Consider the following 18,055-nt stretch of genomic DNA (forward strand, 5'->3'; position numbering starts at 1 on the left):
CACACTTTTTCATCTTTAAATGCACAGACATTAGTTCATTTTTATTGGTCAATTTAATATTTTATATGCAATGGTGGTTTATTATCATTTTTTACTGATATTTTCATGAACTTTGCCTGTTGTATGTGGACGGCCTCAAGCCAGGTGTCACAGTGCCTTAGCAACAAAAATAAAAACGCTATGCACACAGTTATGGATAAAACCCCCTTAGTACCTAAGTAAAAATTCTTACAAAAATAGATTCACATCCCAGGAGCGTTTTTCAATACGGCAGTACTGTAATCTGATTAGTTATAGAATTCTTTTTTTCATTTAATATTACACAGCCATGTGTGACATACAATTATTTGCATAATCTGTTACTTTCAGTGTTTAGCCCACATTATCTATGACCTAAGGAATTATTTATAACGTCAGTCTGTTGGCACCCGTTTAAAGCATACTGCTACCTCCGCCCACATCCACGACTCAGTACATGACTTGCTAGCCAAAGCCCTCTGTGCTAAAAATGAAAATGACAATATACTCAGCACGCTGAGTTGGCGACAAAAATACTTTGATCTCGAAGAGTCAACAATTCTGGAGGAATTTCTTTGTTAATCAGTACCTTGCAAGTACCCTCAGGAAAAGTAAACAAAACCAAGGCAAATGCTGAGCTCTGGTTTAAATGCGCAGGAAGATGCACACAGTACTAATTCAGTTTTCAATTATGATAAGCTAGCTGTTGAGCAAAACATAAGCTAACTACAAATACCATTACATTAAATTAAGGGCTCTACTGTAGTTGGTTACCTGTAGCCTCCATTTCCTTTAATTCAAAATCTAGTACTGTTAGATGGATAACAAATGTCCATATCCAGTCTAGGGCTGGAAAGAAGCATGAAAAAATAGGAACTGAAGCATAAATGAATTCCAACAATACAGTACATTATAGTATTTGTGATGATTAAAAATAAAAAAATAGGTCTAAGCAAACAATGAAAATACTACATTAATATAAGAAAACCTGCGTATAGACTGAATTTAAAGCAAAATAAAAAAAATCTATTAACTAAAATAAAATAAGAACATGTAAGACACAAATATGTCTAACTGCAGAAATACCTAAGCTCGTCATATGAAACATAAAAAATGTTGAGCTGAAATTACAGACAGAGATACTGTATTCAAATACAGTATATAAATCCCTTACACAAATAAAGAAACCAACGTTAACTCCCATAAGTAAAACAAGCCACAAATCATTTTCATTAGACACCAAAGGACACTAGTGTACATATAACCAAAACCAGAGTAAAAAGGCAGGCTACATGTTATGGAAATATTCCATTAAGGGCTGGAGGTTAGAGTTACGCCTACAAATGAAACCTGAACCTCACGACGGGCATGGCTGAGGATAATTATGTCACCACTGGTATGAATCAGCAAACCATCAGCTGCGTATTCTACTTGTCATGGTCAATACTCAATACTATTCACCTAAAGGAGACCTGCTCTGAGGGTGAAGAAATTTCTTTACAGGGCGAGGGATTTGATACATGTAAAAGTACATCTGCATGACTCTGCAAGTTCTACGGAATATTCTGGTGCTCAGTTAGGTATGGTTTATGGAGTAGGAAATTTATAACAGAATTTGGCAATAACCTTCTAATCAACTCCAGCTCTGCATCACATCCACAGAGTGCATTTTGCAACTTACTGGCCAATGGATGAACTATAAAATTTTGAGCTCAATGGGAAATACTGTTCTGAGAAAAAAAAAAAAAAAGTCAAATTAATGTTAAGAGGAGGAACTAAAAACATTTGGATTGAAACAAAATCTTTAGAAACTACTGTACAGTATATTCATGCATGCATTCTCTTTCTAAAAGGGACTATTTTTTGACTGATACAGACTCAACTTGCCCGCTTTTGCTAAACCAACTACAGTACTGTACACACCCAAACGTTTCGGCTGATTTGGGGTGAAATTCTGTCAATGATTCACACAAAACCTTTGAACCACTATACTGTTAGCAAGGACTGACAAGGTGTTCCAGCTAGCATTAACAGCAGGGAGGAATATCCAATCCAACATAAAATAATGTTCTGTACTTAAATTTGTGAATTAGTTTACTGAAAAACAAAATACAGTACTGTACAGTACTATAGATATGCAAACAAAATCTACAATCCAGTATACTGTATAATGATCCATTATGAACAAAATATGGTCACATGATTGGTTATATTATAAACACCCCATTCCTTGTCTAAGGTCTGATTCCTGCAAATACACATTGTGAAAGCTTTTTGCGCACTACACAACCTATACATTATTTAGCATAATGTCACGTCCAAACATCACCCTCACAAAATATCATACAGCTCTCCTTCAAAGAGGCGACATATCCATACTGTACATGAGCACCAAATACATCATTCATTTGTACATTTGTGTATTTGTCCCATGTAACATATACTGTATAAACATTACATAATTATACAGTACAGGTACATAAAAACAAATGTGCGAGAGAAGAGTTGTGTGCATTCCCCCTAGACTTCCTCTGGTTCAACACCTGCTGACGTTCATTTCTGACAAGTCCTCAGGTGCAAAATTCAGTGTATGAATAGTCTAATAAGGACACACCCTGCAGACATTACTCTGAATCACACTTCAACTCACATGACTAATAATAGTAACAACGTCCTCTGTCAATGATGGTTTGTTAATGCAAGCTGTTAAATAAGATGGGAATTTAGATGCAGACAACGCTAGACGGGAAAGAGAGATTCCTCATCATTCACTAAAGTATTTTTGTGCACGCTGCCTAAGTACGGTAACTCCAAGTGATTAATATTAATTGAAAAATAAGACCTCGGCACCGCAAATACTGTTAACAAACATGATGAGTACAGTGCGATTTAAAACATCTGCACACAGCCACAATTATGGCTTAGCAGCTCAGCCCACAAACAAAGACATCACAGTCTCGCTCAAGCGATAACAATTAAAAAAGGTCACGGATCGAGAAAACATGGAAAAATCCCTGAAAGTAAACGTACTGAGGAAACCAACAAGAAAAAACTTTAAAATAAGCAAACTATTCACTATATCATCTATAATAAAAAAAATAACCACAAAATTACTATAAATGCAATACAAATGGCTCCCAATACACCTCAACTGACAACAAGCACTAGCCACAAGTGTGAACACACCCAAGACATGTTCAATTACCAATCCCAGGCTGCACCTGACTGATACCCATATAGCTCAACTTCACAAACACACACACACACACACAATCCCTGTACCCAACACTACCCTCTCATCCCACATTCCACAGTATCCCTTATAGAAATTAAGTGAATCTTTCATCAAATTTAAATGAATCTGTCCCGTCAATTTAATCAGTTTCCCACTCATCCCTTTAAAGCACTTCAGACATGTCTTGACAGGCAAAAGCTATTACTGTATAAATCTTGGTGATGAAGTTACAATACTTTAAAGTCTAGCCAAAAAAATGTATAAATTTTTATAACGATCTCCAAATAACTAGCGTACCAAATGTCTTCGATCCCACAGTTCTTTTAAAAGATTTTCCAACTCTGTTCTTAAATCACAAAGACAACAAAAACTGAACGAAATATAGCCAGCTCTCATTCTGCCTTATGAAAAAAATAACTTTGGAAAAATTAAATCCCGAAAAATTATTATTCTACAATCTGTAGCATATATCAATTGTGAGATAAACATACTCTTCATACTTGAGCCCTTTATCAAATAGTTCCCAATTTCTTTCAAAACTGAGACACAAGGGAAAGAAAATTGATCATCAAAATCTCAAGTGTTTCTGAAGCCCTTCCAATCTCTATTCTTAAAAAAATCTAACAACATTAAGTTAATAACCATGAATATTAAATTACTTGTTCGCTAAAAATTTCAGCATCATTTATCATCTACAAGTTACAATCTACAAAAGCTTGCTTCAGCACCTTAGCAATCCAAACCATATGTCTACTAATCTTAAAGGAAGTTTTCCATATTGACGCAATAAACAGCATGACTATAACAATGTAAGTTTTAACTTGATTTGCACTTTTAAAAAAATAATATTACCCAGCCTCTGACTGGTTTTCGATGACATGCAAAGAAGTGATGAAAAGGACACAAAATTTGTATAAAAATCTCAACACAGCAAACACATTACAACATAACTGCAAAGACGACTTGCCAACGCCTAATAAACAATAAAAATTTTGCACCTGACGATATACATAAGAGAAAAGGAAAAAACTATCCTTGAAAGATTCTGGCAAGCGTAAAGAGGGCCACTGCCAATTTCCTATAGGGGAATATGCATCCCACATAGCCAGCTGGTGATGGCACCCACATCGCAACTTTTGACATCCAACAACCACAACAGCCTCGCCTCATGACTGCAATAATTAAATCTGTTTTCCAAACTTGCGCAAGAAATACTTTCCTCCTCCTCTCACTGTTAGGCTATCCGCTAAACTTGATCTACCAGCATGAAAATGGTTGCGGGTCATACAGAATCACAAAAATTAGTCTTTTCTCTAATTTGGCCTTCCATAAAGACTACTGTGTTGAAATTTCTATCTGATCTACCATCTAGTCCAAGTCTTTATTTTTGACCCATTCTTCATGATTTTCTGTTTTTCTACTGGCCTTCATCTTGATATCTGTATATACCTGAAAATCAAAAAAATTATTTTCCTCTCACTCTAAACTACCTATAAAAACCATCAAGTGCTACATAACAGTTTCATAATCATTAGTGATGCCTCAATAAGAATAACTACTGTACTCAAATCAAGACTAGCTATGCCTTTACAAAAAAAAAAAAAAAAAAAAAAAAAAAAAAGGCAGGTTTAATATTTACAGAGTAAAGAGGTTTACCGAGTAAAGAGGTAGGTTGAATTCCACATTCTAGAATAGAATGATATATAAACCACTGCCCAAACCCACTGACACTTTGGTTTTGTAACTTCTATAATGGCAAACTAATGCAGAAACAGGGATATTTTTAAAGCAAAGACCTATAGTAGCCCCTCATCTAGCACACTGCTTGGAGAAAATTGAAAAATGAAAAAGAATAAGAAGGGTGGGGTCTGACCATGAATTCTGTCAGCCTCTTAGAAAAAAAGTTAGAAAAAACCAGGTAGGCAATCCAAAGCCTTCCAGTTCATATATTGAAAGACAGTGTCATTTTGGCTTTCTGCTTCATGTGGAAAAAAAGCACTTTCCTGTCTAATGTAAGCACATTTTGCTTATCAAAAAATTATTCCACACACAGCAGCACGTGCAAAGATCGTAATGACTGACTGGTTGGCTGACTGCTTTTAGTACATCTGAATGCAATTGAATTCACATTTCAAATGGGAAAGGTAACTCTGGTTACCTTTAAAAGACAACCCAGTCTTTGCATAAGTTTTGAATATCTAAACACAACTAACTTACTGGACAAACACTAAGCAAAATTGCAATATTGAAGTCTGATCTTTCAGTTAAGCGAATATGAATGCCAGTCCATTCCTGCCAATGCCTACCCTTTGTCACTTGCTGAAAGAGCAACATGAATGAATACAAGAAATTTTGGCCTGGTTTCTTTATCAAGATTCTTGGTTTAAATCATTGCCTAGAACTGTGTTACTCAGATTTTAAAAAATATTTTGCACAAACAGTAAATATGAAAACACAAATATGCTTACAATGGACATAAAAATATATGTATATCCAACTGAATCTACCTCAATGCATAAGAATCTGTAATCAACAAATATAGAAATGATGATAAAGAAAGAGGCTGGCTATACAAAGCATCAACAGAGAAAACTACATGTGTCTGTCCATGTATACAATACACAGAAAATAAAAGTACATGATGAAGACACCTTAGGAGAATTAAAAGGGTGGTAACTCTTATTACAGGATATATAAAATTAACAAAATTGACACTGACAGCATAAAAACAACAATAGTGCCATTAGATATAATGGGCCTAATTATATACAAGATAAATTCACTAGTACTGAAACACCTCTCTAATTCAATTATGCTACAATACAGTTCCATGGAACAGAGGAGAAATTTCTTGTGCAGTATATAATGTTAGGTAACGAAGACAAGCATGGCTGGTTGGTAATTTAGATCAATTCAGCCTTATGCTAGCTAAGACCCTTGCCTTAGGGCAGCCCCTATATCTGCAATAAGGTGTCAAGAGAATAAGAGGCCTGGCAGTGACTTCTGGACTCTTCCGACCAAAGGGGGAAAAAAACCATGGTGACAATGTAAAAAATTTCTGTTAAATAATATCTCATATCTTGAAAAATGCATAGGAAAAAGAGTTCTCTACTCCATCTTTGCACACACCCTTGATTTCTACACAATTTCTGTGGAAGTGTAATGCTTGACATTAATGAAGAGGTGACAGATATTCAAAGCAGCTCTAAGGCGCAGTACCAAAAAATCATGTCAATAAAAGCAGAAGCCACACCCTTACAACAGTCACTTACTAGACACAAGATACAATGACCAGTATAATATCTTAGGAAAAAAACTGTGTGGAAACCCTTCCTGCATGTGAGAAAAATGTTCCACACAAAAGTAGATAAAACTCCATTTAAATCAGAATAAAACTTAGTGAGGAGGTACAAACAGTAACTGAAGAATAAGCACATATTCCTTAAATTTTAATTATCTATGCATATGAAGAGATCCTTCAAAGGCATACCCAAGGCCATAACACATAATTTAGAGGGGTTAACTCCAAAAGCCATTGAACAAAACTACTGTTAAGAAATTAGACTTTCAAGCATTACACAAGCAGAAATTTTGTCCACCCCATCTACAGTAGATATATGCACATCTACATAAACACTAACTAAACTATGCAATATTGAGAACTATCTAAAGCAGGGTGATAAGTTTTTTACATTTACCAAATAGGAGAGTCTGCCTTCAAATCTCACATGGCCCAGATTCAATACCGTTTCATAGCATACAGCCTAACTTAGTATGGAGTAGAGGTGGGAGATTTATTATATTTTTCTTAGTCTCTCACCATAACATAACTATCATGGGCAGTTCCCTGGATTATTAAAAGCAGCAAGACAAGCCACTTTTCTAGAATTAAGGACTGAGACAGTGAAATCTTTTACCAAAAAGAGCAACATCAGTGTCCCACCAAAATCCAATTCAGTAGCCTACATTTAGTATTTGGACTAGCTTACACTATGAAATTCTATAAAAAAAAAAAAATGAATTTTCCACAGATTATACAGGCAGTCCCCGCTTACCGGCGGCATTGGTTGATGGCGTTTTGGTGTTACAGCGCTTGGCTACCAATGTTATTAACCAGATTTTCAGAGCTGGTAAGTGGTTTATCGGCGCTGTGGTCAATGGCGCCATTAAGTGGTTTATTGGCCCTATTATTGCTGATTTTTGGTTATCAGCGATTTTCGGTTAGCAGCGCTCACCCAGGAACGGAACCCCTACCGCTAACCGGGGACTGCCTACATAAAATTATGAACAACACCAAATACATTATGTACAAAAAAAGAAAATGATGAACACAGAGTGGAAGAACAGAAAAATATAAACTAAACAGAGGTAAAATAATGTACTGACATGAAAATAATATAGATAACTAAATAAAAAAAAGTGCAAACAGTGAAGACAACAAGAATCTAACTGATAAACATCTAACTTGAAAGATCAAATATTAAATAATGATATACTGCATTAAACATCCTCATGCACAGCGGTAGCCTAAGTATGTAAATCTACCACATTACATGAAAAGTTACGGTGCTTAATTTACAATATTTACTAAGACAAATTCCCCTTGGGTTAGCATCACCCCTACATTTAGTAATACGGCACTGGCTACCTATTACAGTATGAATGGCATATTAAACAGTGTAATGATTTATTCTGTGTTAATGAAAAGACCAAAATAAGAAATACACAACAAAAATCATAAATACATTTAGGAGCAGGGCATACCTATACAGGTTAAAGGAACCTCGATATAACAAACATAACTGAAAAACAACTTCTGAATGCATGGTAGAGTACCCAAACCACAGTACAGTATTCATAAAGTTTAAAAAAAAAATCCCAGACTACTCAATTATTGGCAAAAAAAAAGCATAAACATACACCGTTTGAATTGCCTATATAGTCTGGTACCGTACCAATGCATCACCTAGACTAATCAGAAAGTTACAAAAAAAAAAATTACTGGTCATTTCAGAAACTTAGGCTATCTGCTAAAAATAGGTCGCACATGGAAGCACAAATCAAAAAGATGGAGTTAATAAGAGCCTACTGAGTAAACAAAGATGATGGTGATGACCTTACATATGTCATATTCACTTTTAAGATAGTTCCCTACCCAAAAGTAGTTAAGCAGTCTTGCCTCGACAATAACTGTCATCTTGACAATCAAGCTACATTGGCACTCTCATCCTGGCATGCAACAAGAAAGGTAGTGTATTGCCATATCGAATGTTTAGTAAAAACAATCCTACCACAGGCCTTAATTGATTAGCCCTGTTACCCTGTGACCTTCACTCTCTCATAGTACTGATATTCATGTGTAGCCTATCAGAATATATCACATACCAGTATGTAATTTTTTTCTTTGTAACTTGGTCCTACTACAGCTGAGCAATAACCAACTGACAAACTGTTGACAGTTTCTGAAAAAATCTAGAAACTGAATTATAATTACCGATCAGACTGACAAAATCCCTAATCTGTCACAACTCACTGAAAAAATTTATCAAGGGTACCAGCTAGCTCCTAAAAACTGGTGCAGAAAAAAGGATTTAGTATAAATAATAATATTTTGCAGCTCATAAGGTAATGGAATTCCTATAATTTAAGTGAAAAGTAACGGGTAACGTCTTAGCCTACGAAAAACATGCTGGGGAAACATGCATCTAACCACTACTTGGTGCACCAAAAAAGTATCAAACAATTCATACAGTAACTAGGTGTGTGTATTTCCATGAAGTAGTTGCCAATACATCTGATGATTTCATTCAAATGGTACCATAATTTTGTAAAAAAATAAGCAAACATTAACTCACTTCTATAAACGATAGCATTCAATTATGATTTAAAACTTATCTAAAAATACAGAAACAAGACAATATAGAAGACATAGCTGTCTACCCTACATATAGCTTCAGAGTATGGGCATTTCCTGGCTAGCCTAAGGCTACAATCAATTATCAAGCATGTCTTGAGGTCCAGATATTTTATTTTCCTTTCTTGCTAGTCATCTCAGTGTGTGACATAACATATAATTTTGATACTTATGTGAACCCTTCCAAGGTCCAAAATTCACATGTAATCAACACTCAAAATGTAGAGTGGTCTTGTGATACACTGTTGTACTAGTGAACTGTAGCCTATGTATTAAGTGCTGAGCTAACAAAAAAAAATTACTGTTTTGTATAAATACTGGTATTGAATAAAATTATTGGTAATTTGAATGAAAAACAAGTCTTTCCTTGAAGTGCAATGCAAATATTAAATACATCTCCATACCCACTAATACTATTACTAATATGTTCATGGATTTCACAAATAAAATTACATAGATAAGTCATTTCTTTTTTTACAGATACCCTACCATGTCAAATGCAGCATTCTCCCCTACTAACTGCTCCAGAGACCACAGCATGTATCCATTTTTACATGGATATTTTTCAATTTTCAAAAGTGAATTTTCTCCAATGTTACTGATTTACAGTTGCTTTACATGTGTGGTTGGCACACTGCTAATTAAATTATTTGCAAGAAACAGCAAAAGGAAATTGCTCATATTGTACATTATGTATGTGTTATATATGAGCATCGCATTTTTTCTCCAATAATGATTATGATGTTAGTGGAGATGATTCACAAAACCTTTCTGTGTGCCTTTGCATCTTAAATCTCATTGCATTTTTTATCACATTATGCTTGTCACTGCTTCCCCTCTGGGCTTGGAACAGATTATTCAAATGACATCAGATATCTTTAGTCATAAATTGAGGATGAAAGACTAATAAGAGCAGGGTGAAGGCACTTAGACTGGAGTGAGGTAACTCAGAATGGCAGGCCCAGATAGCTGTGATATACAAATGTGTATTTGAACTGCATAGGTTAGACCTAATGAATTTTAACCATTGTAACAAAATATTATATAAAGCTTGCACAATTAGGAAATTCTAAGGAAGAGCTCTGGCTCTGCAGATAGATATTGTTTATTATTGAAATATTTTGACTGCACAATATAGAAAAGGGTGTATATGATGCAGAACAGAACTTGAAAAATTCACTTAGATAATGTAAGAAATCTGCCATCTCATTTTTATGTCAGTCCTGAGGACCTGGTGCTAAACATGGCATCCAGCGAAGCTTTTCTTCATAAAAGAAATAAACAAAAGATGGTGAATTCCTCACATTATTTTGGTAGATTTCTCTCACCTTTACTGCATCATATACACCTTTTTCTATATTATTTACAAAAAAAAGTTCATTAATAAACAATATCTCAGTGTGGAACTTTTCCTTAGAATTACCCACACTACTTCTGGCTTGTACTAGCAGCACATTTCTGTCTGGTCTGTGAAGTCTGCAGCGAACAATGGCCCCTAACTTGCATATAACAAGCCTGAAATACATATTGTTCTTATAGATTACTGTAGGGCCATGCCCTCACCTGATTGACCTGATAATACTCAGAAAACGGTAATTTTTCGGAAGACTCCAGCCAGCCATTTCCAAAGGTGCCAGCTAGCCATTTTTGCATGAAAAACCATTTCAGATTTTTCATGCAAAAATGGCCAGAAATGTTTACTGGTTACAATTTTGCCGTATTAGTTATGGAGGGGGCTGGTATTGTCTTACCTTACAAGTCCTTATTTTTCTCTGCTATTAGGCATTTGCGAAGGTTATGTATTGAGAAGAAATTTTTTGTTTTGATGTGATTTACCCAAGAAAAATATAAATTATAAAGCGGGAGGTGGCTGGAGTCTAACGAAAAATAACCCAGAAAACAAATGAGGGCTTTTAACAATCATATTCAAACAAGAATGGGCTCAGAGATTATCAAATAAGCTAAATCTGAGATCAGACTACTCAAACCTAACCTGGGTAAAGTACCCAGTCTAGCATAATATTAAAAAAAATATAAATATATACAGTTACATAGTTACATAGCTTAAACGAACCTAATTGATGCATTTCGATCAAATAACACCAAATCCATTCAATCCTTTCAACTTTCAATCTCTATTTGGGCTCGGTTAAACGACTAGTTGGCAACCGCCTGGCAGCTCGGGCCAGGCCTTCGCTAGGCGTATTTTTGGCCACTTCTAGAACCTACAACGAACAATTTATACCTTTTCACTCATTTCTCGTTCAATATTCATCGTGTCTGGCACAGGCTAGGCCCCTGCCCGGGCACGGAAGACGTCAAATCCGTAACAAGCTCTCGTTGTGCCCCAGAAATACCCCGTGGACCCGTCCCTCCCTACACCAGCCATGCCCCACCGAAAGCCTATATAAAAACACCGGTAGTCCGAAGGGCGATAATCCGATTTGTCTATCACTGCTATGCCCGACCTCTGCCAAAGCCGCCGAAAGCAAAAAGGGTGCTTTGGTGGGGTGCGGGTGGGCCAGAAAACCTTAAGACCCTAATTTTATTTTTACCCGATTTAGTTAGCCTAGGTGAGTCAGGTACAGTATATAAATACAGAACGATCGTCCACGCAAGAAGGGCGCGAGAGCCGAAACCATAACTGAAAGGCGTCGAAATAATTACCTTGGCTGTATCTTATGTGTATAGTTATCACAAATACAGTACACGATTTGGTACGGATGAACCTTAACTTAGTATCACATGGAGCGGCACTACACACCCGACAGCCACCACAGCGAAACCCATACTGAGGAATACAAATTCCAATACGTAGATTGAACTCTCTTTTAAAAGATATTTGGCAACAGATTGCTGCCAAAGTGGAAAGAAAAATTAGAATATTTATCAAAACACTTAAAAATATTACTTAAATGTTATTAACACCCACTTTAAAGTGTATAAATAGAGAAATGTAAGTTTTAGAAGCTCAGCGGATATCCCCGCGCGAGTTCTGGTTGAGAATAGATGCCCAAGCCAGACCTTATTAGGCCAACACGGAAAGGTGAAGAACATAGATAACAAACTAACTGAAGGAAGTCGCTACTAACTCAAGGATATGCTAACTCAAACATTATCAGCGTTCATTGGGACGGAGTGACTCGATTGAAAAAATTGACCTTGCCTGTGTATACTGGTATTTTATTCATTCGCCCATTCAAATTATATACATGTATATATATATATATATATATATATATATATATATATATATATATATATATATATATATATATATATATATATATATATATATATATATATATATATACTTTTAGGGCACAATTTTTCACGGATACAGGCATTCACTAAATAGAATGGCTTTCTCACTGTTAACCAGCTTTTTTGTTATAATGAGGAAATATGAAGTAATAACAACAAAGCTGGTTAACAACGAGAAAGCCATTCTGTTTAGTGAATATATATAAATGTAAGTATATATATGCACCCACGCCTGACGTATATCTACAAGTGCATGTTGCCTTAAATACTTGTGTGCATAATTGCAGACAGGTGTACAGCTGTACGTTAGTAAGCATTGCAGTAGTCAATTCTTAGGCTTTATATTTCTTAAACAGCAGTTACAAACTAGGACAAACCTCTCCTTAAAGTTATACATTTTGTCCGTAGTACACCATACTGCCTCGCATTCTTCACTGACCCATTTACCGAAACTGGAGAAAAGGAAAAACACCTACATTCGTTTTCCTTGATCCGTCTGTTACCTCGTTAAAAAAAAATACTAGAATTAACTCAGCGAGTTAATATCTGACCAGTATTAAAATTTATAAAAACGTTCGATTAAAATATAGTCTTCGACATTAATAAATGAGAAAAAAAGTAACAGGAAGAGAAAAAAAACGCCGCTGATTCACAAATAAAAAGTGAAAGTTTAGCTCCGTTCATAATAGCTGAGCGCCTGGTAGGAAACACACTATCGAGTTACCAAACTAGTCACGTCCAAGCAAGCAACCCAAGAAAACACCCATTTCAAAGAGAGTCATATTATTTTTTTTCCAAGTGGTGAGATCTGCACGCAATCACGCTGGTACCTACGAAATTTCATTCGTAGCAGCTTCCTCGTAAATTTGTAGGCCTACTACTTTGTTACACATTAATTTATTCGTTTGCTTATTTCTGCGAAACAGGAACTGTATTTTATAGGCCTAGAAATTTCATTTATTTAGACATGTATGTTTGGGTAAGTTCTCTTATGCGATAAATAGTGATATATCTCGCAGCTTCTTCATAAACTAGTAGATCTAGGCTTACTATCGTGTCATTTTTATGTAGGCCTATCTAATGATTCGTGTTTATCCAAGTATCCCATTAAAGCTTTAAATGAGCAATTGCTTACGACAGAAAAAAACAAAATCATTCCAAGCGTGTAAAGTTCCTCTCCTCCTCCTCCTTACCTTTAGGTTTCCTTGAGTCTTGTGGGGTTCTGCCTTATAGGGGAATGGATGGGAGCGCTCCGGAGGAAACTCAACCCAAATGGTACTTTCTCTCTCTCTCTCTCTCTCTCTCTCTCTCTCTCTCTCTCTCTCTCTCTGGGTGTGTGTGTGTGTGTGTGTGTGTGTGTGTGTAAGAGTGTGCGCACGCACATTTATATATATATATATATATATATATATATATATATATATATATATATATATATATATATATATATATATATATATACATATAGATAGTAAAATAAATGTGTCTAGTCTGGGTGCGCGTGTCTGTTTCTGCGTCTGTGCGCATGTGTATGTGTATACGCATACACGGTATCAGTAAAAACCCTTGAGAAAGAATATTGAAACCCATTTCATCATCTCTCGGCGTCGGTCTAAGGACAGGATACGACTTCTGGTCGGTTTATTTTGATGTGCTCAGCCTCCGGGCCGTCCGGAGCAGAGGCGTTAAAAGGCATCGTAATACCCTTCTGAAGGATCGGGAGATAAAACCACAATAAACACATCACAAAGGAAAATACCGATTTGGTATTCTTGAACGTTTCCTGGAAATGAGTGAGGCTGATTGTTGAATTATCTTATAGCACATATCTATCTTCAAGTCGGTGAGCAACTTGGCTGAGTGCACGGTCTAGAGTTCAAGACCAAGATCTCTAGACCATGGCTGCGTGGTACGCTGTGCTGATTACATTTGTTAGATCCGTATGGTCACTCAAAGTAATCGTCTGCTCGTCCGCCCAGCTGAGAGAGAGAGAGAGAGAGAGAGAGAGAGAGAGAGAGAGAGAGAGAGAGAGAGAGAGAGATCGGCGATACAAATGCAAATTCATCATTATCAGAGAGCAATGCACCTGGAATCCGAGGAAGGAACCATGCGAAAAACCTTTTTGTGTACCGTCCACTGTACGCCATTTAAAGCATGCTGTAATCGGTAGAAGGAAAATGGCAGACGAAGTAGACATTATTAGAACTCACAGCTTAATTGTGCGACTGAAAAGTAAAAGTATACAGCCGGTGAGAGAAGACGTAACAGAGAAAAAGAGCATCGTGATTTTAGGCAAGAAGAGACTGCTTGAATGATATTGTCCGGTGAGAGGTCTCGGAATGAGACAAGCAATCTCTTGCTCTTATAGGACGGAATGTGTATGTTTGATAAACGGGGGTGCATAGACCTATATATGAAAAGTAATTATTTTCATAAACAATTTTATGAATTGTCACTTGGGTGCATAGACCTATATATGAAAAGTAAGAGTTTTCACAAGTATTTTCATGAATTGTCACTTATTAATGTCATTTACAGCTGGTAATGACTTCTGTAACTCTTCATTACTTACGGGTAATATTTCATTCGAAATCAAATAGATAGCTTAGTGGATAGGTCTAAATTACCTCTGTATCAAACCACTTCAAATCATAGGTTCGAATCTTTAACAGGGCAGATGTACTTATAAATAATTAAATAATTCCCTCGTAATTACAGTGATTCATTTCAAACTCCACATGGCGAATCCTCGTCATTTTAATATCCTGATACATAAAAAAAGTGTTAATTTTAATTTCATTATCAAGAAACCCACGTCGAAGAAACTTAATACAACGTCTTTGGTAGGATGCATCACCGGTGTTACCTTACAAAATCATATAACACTCTGGCTCACCCTAATAACTGTTCCGTGAAATCAACAGGTTACGGATACCTTGAGCTCGTGATTGGGGTGCCGAGGACAAGTTCTTTAAAAAGTGCCAAAGAGAGACGGCTCCAAGTCACGCACTTCTTCCTGCAACAACTTCACTTGCTTACGTATTCTCAGATACTTCAGTAGGGTAGTTGGTAATTTCTAACTTCAAATTACGCTTGTTTTTTCAGATGGTAAGGTTGCTTCTTTCGACAATGTAAGACTACCTACAAAACAGTTTGGAGAATTAAACGGCTGCTTGCTTCTTTCAATTGCTAGTGTCATTGTTTGACAGAACGATAACTTGGGCCTCTTGTGCGTTTTCTCTTTTTACGTTGGCAGATTAGACCATTCAATTATCTCATTTATCAGTTTATTTGTCTTTCGCTAATATTTGCTCAATCTGACACATGGGTAATTACCACCGATGTTGTTTGCCAAGATTGATTCGCCCTAGTTTACCTCCATAAAGTAAACAAACTCAATGAGCTTAGGTCCCGCAATTATCAACGATTCGGTGGACACTACACATGGTTGCAAACAAGTCAGGGACGTCCCAAAAATTCTATAAAGAGTTTTTTTTATATGAACCAAGTTTCCCATGAATACTGGGACAAAATTTATCATGGTTGCCGGTACGTTAGGGGTATCCCAAGTTTCCCAGGCCAAGATGACTTTTTTTTTTTGTAAGGGACAGGTTTTCCCATGATTGCAAGAAAGTTAGGGCTTTCAAGAGTTTTTTCCACGAAATGTTGATTTCTGATATGGGACTAAATTTCCCGTAGTTGCAGTAAGTTAGAGATAAACCACCTATTCTCCCAAACGAAAGCACTTTCTTAAACAACGAGTGACGAAGTTTTCCTCGACTTCAGAGAAGAAAAGACATTTCCAACATGGGGCAAAGTTTCCCATGACTGCAGGGAAGTCAGGGGACTCCCTATTCCCACCCCATTCCCCTCCCCCCAAGTTTCCCGTGCACAGAGGACTTTCTATTATGAGATAAAGTTACCCAAGCCAATGGAAAGGAAGTTCTGGTCAAGACGCACGAGTTCTAAAAGCTCAGTTCTTTCACCGACAGGAAGTAGAGCATCGCAGAGGTAGACTTATCTTCGTGACTCGCAAGAATTTTGAGAGGGTAAGGTTATCTAACTGAATAAAAACCGGCTCAAGAGGGATAAGGCTTTCACCATGAGAGAGAGAGAGAGAGAGAGAGAGAGAGAGAGAGAGAGAGAGAGAGAGAGTTAAACGCCAAAACAAAGGAGGATTCCGAACAACTAATCTTTTATGCTGAAAATGAGTGGCAGCCCGGTACAGAGATTGCCATCTTTATAGGCCTAAGACCAGAAACCTCTGCTAGTGGGTGGCAAAGTTAATCAAACAATGCAATTGGCCATACACCGGTCTGTTGTTACAGTGGGAAAACCACATTCACGTGCAATAAACTTGAGTTTGTAGAATACAATGCATCTGTAAAAACGTACCTAGGCCGAGAAAGGCAAGGAAAGGCAAGAATTTACCTGATGCTTCATTCAGCGGAGAAGGTCAGTCTTATCGATTGGTTCAGTTACACTTGTGGTAATCGAAGCTTTACGGTTGGGTATCGCTTTAAATGATTTCTCTCTCTCTCTCTCTCTCTCTCTCTCTCTCTCTCTCTCTCTCTCTCAACGAGCACACATTCGCATCTCATGCGTGTTGAATTTCCACAAGTCCGCATAATATCATCATATTGCTCGTATACCTAGGGTTCGTTCATGGTGACTTCTGTATTTTTAGATTTAAAATTTATATATATATATATATATATATATATATATATATATATATATATATATATATGTGTGTATATGTGTGTGTGTGTGTGTGTGTGTGTGTGTGTGTGTGTACGTGTACTCCACAGGAAAACGGAGGAAAAAACGAAGAAGAATGAAAATTCTGGTCTTAATTTGTCCAAACAGTTCCGCCCTCCATAAGGCCTCTTCTGGGGAACTTTATTGACTAAACGGTTTAGGAAAAATGTACGTCAGACAAATGTTCATATTTGACTAAATGATTTGCCTGAAATCAAAACAAATAAATATGGTAAATAGTGATTGAAGCCGTTATAGCAGTGCATGAAATATAATATTGTTTAGTACAGAGTTCATTAAATAGAAAAGGCAACAGTCTGATAAGGCTAAATAGGTTATTGTGTGAAAACCTGAATAAGTATATTACACAATTTATACTAATTTTTCATTAAATGGACAAAGATATGGTCTGCCCTGATTATACCTATTTTATGTCGAAGTTATTTTCATAACTAAATTGAATGCCAGCTGTCTCCACTAAATTTCTCTAAATGAAATTAACATTTTTGAGTAAAGCGTGTTATTTTCACCACTGAATTAGGTAAAAACAAACTCTCAAGTGTTTATTAATGGCATTGCTTGACATTCTCGTGCATTCCTTGACAGACATACGAAGGAACGCGCGCGTGGATGTAGAACAATCTCCCTTTTGGCAAAGGTATCCATCGTCCCCGAAATTTTCCTTAACATGACGGAATGAGACACCACCCAGGCGATCGAATCACGATCTATTTTTATTGGGACAGAAATAAATTCTACAAACCAATCGGCTTAAAATAAAGTCTTTTGAAGAAAATGAGCATCGACTCGCAGGAAATTCTTCACAATGACTCAGCCGAGTATAGGTCTAGGTTTTAGGTCTT

At 36.5% G+C, this 18,055-nt stretch overlaps 1 protein-coding gene across 10 annotated transcripts in view; it reads right to left on the bottom strand.

Annotated features, from left to right (window-relative positions):
• coro (protein coronin) overlaps positions 1-15,480 on the bottom strand; it is a 61,596-nt gene extending 46,116 nt beyond the window's left edge. For 6 of the 10 annotated variants that reach the window (XM_067086137.1, XM_067086136.1, XM_067086132.1 and 3 more), the window contains exon 1: positions 11,835-11,972. The gene's annotated coding sequence lies outside the window, so the exon portion shown is untranslated. The other 4 variants (XM_067086141.1, XM_067086134.1, XM_067086135.1 and 1 more) reach the window with 4 other exon arrangements.
• Positions 15,481-18,055: the final 2,575 nt, after the last annotated feature.

The sequence above is a fragment of the Macrobrachium rosenbergii genome, chromosome 42 (assembly GCF_040412425.1).
Source record: "Macrobrachium rosenbergii isolate ZJJX-2024 chromosome 42, ASM4041242v1, whole genome shotgun sequence".
Classification (NCBI taxonomy): Eukaryota; Metazoa; Arthropoda; class Malacostraca; order Decapoda; family Palaemonidae; genus Macrobrachium; species Macrobrachium rosenbergii.